The sequence below is a fragment of the Mizuhopecten yessoensis genome, unplaced genomic scaffold (assembly GCF_002113885.1).
Source record: "Mizuhopecten yessoensis strain PY_sf001 unplaced genomic scaffold, ASM211388v2 scaffold7383, whole genome shotgun sequence".
Lineage (NCBI taxonomy): Eukaryota > Metazoa > Mollusca > Bivalvia > Pectinida > Pectinidae > Mizuhopecten > Mizuhopecten yessoensis.
In genome coordinates, this window is record NW_018407020.1 from 24,842 (window position 1) to 32,452 (window position 7,611).

The following is a 7,611-nucleotide window of genomic DNA, read 5'->3' on the forward strand; positions in this document are numbered from 1 at the left end:
ATACGAATATTCTTCAAGTTTTGTGACCAATCAAAATTTTCTAAATTCACTAAATAGAAGTATCGCTTTTAGAAATATACAAAGAACGTTACTGACAACTGGCAGTTACTGTATTTAATTGAGTAAAACATGTATACAATGAGTTTGTACACAAAGAGTGTTTTCTCAGCCAGTCTTTCCATGTTGATACAATTTTCGTTTTCCATTGGTACAGTTTCATCGACATGTTAAATAGTAACTGAAGTTCTATCAACGAGGCCAGGAATTATACTTTTTGTACATCAAAAGCATACACAATATATTGCATGCATCATGATATTAAAAAAAAAAAAATGCAAGTGCAAAATAACAGATTCCGATTCCACCCAGAAAATAATCAGGAAAATCCAAAGCCTCTGATTGACTAACACTATTGCGATTTATCAATCCAAATGTTTCATCCCAAATTGTCTTCATTCCTGGCTTTTATTGCATGCATCATAATATTCAAAGATGGCTTACTGTAAAATGATATATCTTAAGTATCATTAGCACATCTCTAGTTTTGCACAGCTGCATTTGCGAAACCGATATACACTGCTTTATTCCAATTCCTTCACTACTGACGTTACTTATGGTATTTGTGGCTTTAATTGACGAAACTAACTAATAGTGATATATATCCTTGTGTGTTTCCTTGATGGCTTAAAACCAGATAATGTTATGCGAGTTATTTCCCTTTAAAAGGAATCGTTCAGATTATAAACGAGGAAGTAACGTGACAAGGCGAATATGTGTTGTTTGTTTAATCAGAACATACACTTATCTATAGGTTAGTGCTTCACACAGTCATAGTTTAAACCTATCTACAGGTAAATGTTTGTTTAACTTAGAAATACAATGTCAATGTCCCGTGATATCTTTGTTTATCTTGCTAGCATCATAATGTGTATATGTTTACATTGAATGGCGGTGTCTCATTTTAAATACAATTATATCCGGGTTTCAAAGCTTCATGTTATACCGACTTAAAATTCTCGACGTAATTTTATAAGAAATAAGAACAATCGGTGAGAAGATGATCCATTTGTCAATTCTTAAAATTTATCTCAGATTTCCATGTATCATAAGATTCAGTGTGATCCGCACACGATAAGACATTTACTGTATAAATTTATGATAAAGAATATGCAGTTATAAAAACCAGGTGTTCAGTATTAAAAGATAGTGTGTATCACTTTACTGTGGATGGCAGGTCAAAAACTGGAACGAAGTAACTAAAGTATAATTTTATGTTAAACTCTTACAGATGACATTCGTTGTTGAAATAGCATTTCCTGTATAACTTAATCATAGGTTGTTGCGAACATTGTAGGATTATCACAAAGATGTGTGATACGATTATAGTGGTACGAATATATTGTGAATGAATCTATTTATAGAGACGTACATGTAGCTACATGATTCGTCAATAGTGTAAACAACAGGTAGTGTTTTGTTCCTTTTGTGTATCTTTTGTGTCTTGATTTTATCGGAATTGGGATCGGCTCGAGGTGCAAACAATACCTGGCCCGGTCCTGTGTATATTTGTTCCACTTAGAACGTCTTTGATTTTGACATCTGATCTTTATATTCTTTTGTAATAGTCACGCACGGTATGATGTCTTTTCTAACAATTATTTGTGTTGAACGTTGAACGTAAGAAACACGCACGTGACTACACCAATCAACGATGGGAATAGATACAGTATTCAAAAATGAATGTTATTGCACAATACAGCTGAAATATAGTTTCTGGTGAATCGTTACATTGTTTGGTAGTGGTATTTAGGACCAACCAAGTTATTCATACCCTACGGTATTTCGAAAACTAAGTACTCAACAGCAGTGCAATAACTAATATTAATAAAACTCAGCGCCTAAATACACGGCTTTGCTTTGATGCAAACATGATCAAGCTCAAATTTGACATTCTATAGTAGAAACATCATATAAATCTGTTTAAAATACAAACGTGATATTATCTAATTTCTTAAGTTAGTTCCTGAGTGACACAAACATGTACATTTATTTTATCATCTTATAGTTTTACTATGGCTGCAACGGCTGTTGGAGAACTGCAACCCGGTAAAACAGGATCAATATCACTACCGCCAAACTCTCTTATCAATGGTAAGTATATCCGTTTTCATCAGCAGGAAACAGCAGTATATGACGTTAGTAATCATGTCGCGTTAAGTCGCGATTCTGGTTTAAATCCAATAGGATGTATATCGGCGTCAATATATAGTGTTTTCAAATCACACATTGCACATTTTTAGTTGCACATATTTAATTGACGATTTCGGAAAAAGAAACCGTTTCGGTTCATTTATCTTTATCAATTAAAATTCACTAGACAGATTTTGATAGCTCTTATAACTTATAGGAGCTTGATACGTATCTTTCTGACCACGCGGGGAAAAAAAAGAGAAAAAAAGTAAAACAATTTAAGCATTTGCTTAGTGTACAAGAATTGAGAAATGTCTTTAAGCATCGAAGACAAATACAGCTTGGTTATAGTATTGATACCTCGAGCTCGGTTCATGGTAGTGGGGACGTGTGTAACTACAAATAATGATATGACCCATTACACCTAACATAGTCTAGTCAGGTGGTTGTCATACCATCGTCGAAATTATACCTTTTCTTTCCGCTAATGTATACGATATCAGATTGAATATTATGTATTTACATCCCGCAAACATTTATGCAAATTTAAATCTTGATTTATGATATTGATATTTAATACTAAACCAGTTTTATCAAGGGAAGGTGCATTTAGATGCTTACAAGGCAATTTCAAGTTCACAAATTGGACCATGGTTATGTTGCTTTATGTCACTGTGATGTTTATTATCAACACTTTGCTACTACATGTAGGTAGGTCATTAGGTACCAAAGTTTATTTTTGTTTCCGTTCATTTCACATATCATTTGCGATACTTTTACCACTCAAATATTATTCAATAAACGAAATGATAATACAATATCCAAATAAGTATTTTTGGTATTTTTGATTGATGACATGCAAATTTCCTGCATTCTGAATAGCTCATGCCGTGAGGTAATATCCCAACATTTGCAGGCTTATATGAATTGAAGGTGAGACGGTGTGGAGACAGGAGCACAGATGTGGATATATGTATGTATTTGATGTGTGTTTCAAATTACTTGTATAATATGTTGATGTATGTCTAATATGTATGTCTATGAAATGAAAAAAACATTTGCAGGACACCTGGGGATATATATAACATTATGTAAATGTCTTCAAATAAATAATAATTCTTATTCGCTGCGATCGATACAATGGGGATATTAAAACATTTTTCGGGTTGGTAAATTACAATGTTCTACCTAAAGGGAGATTAAACATAACTAAGCATGTCATTGCATCGATTATAAATCGAAATCAGATTTACACAGGAATACAGGAATATGATACTAATTAAAGCTCAGTTCGCTGTTTCGTGTATCTTCCATTTGTCCCCAAATACAGTTTTTGTCTATCATAACAAGGTAGATACACCAGTTCTTTGAAATATAAATCTCGAACAAAATACGAAATAATGCAGTTTTGTTTATCTTTCTTTAGACCAATTGCGAAGACTTGCTATGGAAATGAGAGTCATTGTGATCGGGAAGACAGGGTCTGGGAAAAGCTCTCCTGGGAACACTAGTTTAGGAGGAGCACCATTCATTTCGCAACCAGGAGGTACTTCCGGCACGAGAAACTGTTCTTTTTCTAGGGCATGCGTACATATTATGTAGTCACGTATATATACTGAACAAAAAAAAGAAACGAACAATTAAATTATGCAATCAATAGCCTATGATATTTTGGGAATCTTGTACAAAATTTTATATCAATATGAAGGGACAAGTCTATTTGGATAGATTTCATTCAACAGCAAGTAGCGGTTCCTTTACACCTTGTTTGTTTCTCACGTGTTACAAAATATGTCATTTGGTCTTATATAAGTACACCAATGACAAAAAAAGGATTACATTGTTTCCTTCTCTTTATACACTTGCCTGCCGGCTTATTCATTCGAGTTTCCTCTCATTGATTTATAATACAATATGTTTGTAACCAGGTGTGAGCGTACGCGTCCCCATGTACGCGTATGTACGTGCATGGTGAGCGAGACGCGCATGCGCGAGATATTTACCTGTCCCCGCACCTGTATACTTGGCGTGACTCGTTGATACGACACCTCACAGAGCAGACGTATTACCCTTCACTGATCCCTGCTGTCTCCTGGTAAGTCATTGTAGATATCATTACTCATATTTCACAATGTCTATTTCATATGTATTCCATTTCTCATTTATACATTTATACACAAATTTCACCCTTTTCAGGGGAAGATAAAAAGGGAGATGTGACATATATAGAATGGAGACACGACATTGTCGCTTTAATCGACGATTCTGAAATGTCCACCAATAAAGTAGAACAGGCCATTCGCCGTTCATTACGAGATAAATGCTAAACGCATGATATCGATAGGGGAGAAGCTTACCCCTAAGCAAATGCTCTCTAAACTGGATACGCATTATCGCGATATTTCAACTCACGGCATGATCATGCAGGAATTTTTCAACTGTGTTAAAAAGCCAGGTGAGTCAGTAACTAATTATGGTTGCCGGTTAGAAACGCTATTGCAGTGTGCTATAGAAAATAAATCACCGGATCCAGCAGCAAAGAATGGTATGATGTGCGACAAATTCTGGAATGCTTTGCATTGTGAGAAGTTGAAAAGCCAAACAAGGCACAAATTTGATAGTGTTAAAGATTATGACACGCTATTAAAAGAGATACGAATTGTAGAAAAGGAACTTACTATTTCTTCTACTGCAACTTCTAAAAAAGCACATCACAACGCAGCATCTTGTGATAAGACAGTGATTCACCGAGTCTTGAAAAAAACATTTGACTCCAAGCTCAAAAAGTTGGAGGACAAATTATCAAACAAAATAGACTCAAAGTTTGATCAGATTTGGAGTAAACTCGACTCTCAAGGCCAAAGTCAAGGTCAAGGCCAAAATCAAGGTCATGGTCAAGGTCATGGTCAAGGTCAACATCAAGGTCAAGGCCGTGGTAGGAATCAAGGTCAACGTCAGAATCGTGGATTTCAGAAAGGTCGAGGTCGAGGAAGGTCAGGTCAAGGGTCGGACAACTCCCAATCAGGGAGTTCCCCAAACTGGTTACGGCCTCTGATTGTGGCCAAACAGGGGTCGATCACATTACTTTAAACGGCTAAGATCAAGAGATTTTACATAGACTATTAGGACAGTCAAATACTGGACAAATTATTGTTCAAGGTCAAAAGGTCAATGCACTTATAGACAGTGGTTCACAAATGTCTACAATGACCAAGTCATTTTATGATTCACTTGTGGATAAACCAGAAATTTGTGACTTAAGTATGCTAGATCTTGAAGTTACTGTAGCTAATGGTTCTATCTTACCATCTATCAACATACCATTTCAGCGGGCTGTAGATGTAAACGTCCTTATGTTAGTTGTGCCCGACACAGTACAGAATAAAACTTGTCCTGTTATTGTAGGTACAAACGTAATACGTTTTGCCCGGGAAATGAGATCTAATGATAGTAGTATCCCACCGGACATAAATAGCATTAGTTCCTCATATGTCGTACATTCGGTACGAAAAATTTCTATTAAGGTGGCACCGTATGCCACAACAATTGTCAATGGGATCGTCCGAGGTCTCAATCCGGAGATTACTGACTTAGTCACTGAGAACCGTAACACACCAGGTCAGTGTTACACTGTTTGTCCTCGATTGGTCAAGGTCAAAGGTCAAGCGGCTTGTGTCAAAGTTCCCGTCAAACTTTGTAATATAGGCTGTAGTGGTTGATAATCTTGCTTCAAATGGGACACCAAGTGCAAATGCTGAAGTCACTCAGCCATTGCCGAAAGAGCTTGATGTACACATAGACACTACCACTTTGACTGAGGATCAATTGTTACTGGTTCGTCAGGTGCTCGGGAACTGGGTTCAAGCATTTTCATTAAGTCCTTTTGACTTGGGACAGACGGACTTGGTCAAACATAAGATCACCCTCACAGACGATAAGCCATTTAAGCAAGCTTATCGAAAAGTACCTATGGGTATGTATGAGGAAGTACGTCAGCATGTCAAGGATATGCTTGAGGCAGGTGTTATAGGAGAATCAAAAAGTCCTTATTCTAGTAATATTGTGTTAATACGCAAAAAGGACGGCTCACTCAGGTTTTGCATTGATTGTCGGATGTTAAACGCTAAAACCCGAAAAGATGCTAACATGTTGCCTAGATTCGACGACACAGTCGATACTCTAATTGGGTCAAAGTATTTTTCCAAGCTGGATTTACGCTCAGGGTACTGGTAGGTTGAGGTCGAAGAATCAGACCGGAAGAAGACAGCCTTTTCTGTCGGAAACCTGGGTTTCTACGAAACCAATCGCATGGGGTTCGATTTAACCTCTGCCCCCGCAACCTTCCAGCGCCTCATGTAAAAATGCATGGGCGACATGCACCTGAAAGAATGCTTGATATTCTTGGATGACATTCTGATCCATTCTCGAACTTTCGATAAACATATCGGTAGACTGGAATCTGTGTTTGCCAGACTCGTTCAACATGGCTTAAAGATTAAACCTTCCAAATGCGAGTTCTTTAAAAAGTCCATAACATATCTCGGTCATGTTGTTTCAGAGCAAGGTATTGCGACCGATCCTGAAAAGGTTTCGGCTGTAAAAAAATGGCCTAGGCCTACCAACGTCAAACAGGTACGTCAGTTTTTAGGTTTTTGCGGCTATTACAGGCGTTTTGTGCGAGATTTTTAAAAAAAATAGTACAACCGCTAAATGAGTTGCTACAGGGTCATGACTTAACCAAAAAGTCACCTGTGAAATCTATGAAAAAGTCCAGGCCGAAACAAAAAGCTGAGTGGATCTGGGGAGGTGCTCAACAAAAGGCTTTTGAGACTATAAAATCCAAACTGACACAACCTCCTGTATTGTCTTATGCTGATTATACCAAACCTTTTGTCCTGCACACTGATGCATGTTCTACCGGTCTCGGTGGAATTCTGTATCAGGTTCAGAATAAACAGGAAAAGGTCATTGCATATGCTAGTCGTGGGCTTAGACCAAGTGAGCGAAATTACCCTGCTCATAAGCTTGAGTTTCTAGTACTTAAATGGGCGGTAACAGACTAGTTTCATGACTACCTCTATGGTAACACATTTGGGGTAGTCACTGACAACAACCCGCTAACTTATGTGCTGGGTAAGGCCAAGCTTGATGCCACTGGGCAAAGATGGGTTGCCGCTCTGGCTAATTACAACTTTACTCTGAAATACTGAGCTGGGCGTGACAATATCGATGCAGATGCTCTCTCTCGTTTACATGATGTCAATTCTGATGGTGTTAAAGCTATCTGTCAGTCGGTTACTGTTGATGCTATCCTTCCAGAGGGTGTTGTCACCGACTGTGCCGCCCACATGGCCAGTGGGTGTGCACAGGCGGTTGACAGCTTCAGCACAGTAGACTGGCAGAGAGAACAATCAGAAAATC

The 7,611-nt window shown here is 37.6% G+C and overlaps 1 long non-coding RNA gene across 1 annotated transcript; it reads left to right on the forward strand.

The window, feature by feature from the left end:
- Positions 1–736: 736 nt before the first annotated feature.
- LOC110453507 lies at positions 737–3,776 on the forward strand. The gene is made up of 3 exons (XR_002463290.1): positions 737–811; positions 2,066–2,151; positions 3,617–3,776. It is a non-coding gene; the product is annotated as an uncharacterized LOC110453507 (long non-coding RNA).
- Positions 3,777–7,611: the final 3,835 nt, after the last annotated feature.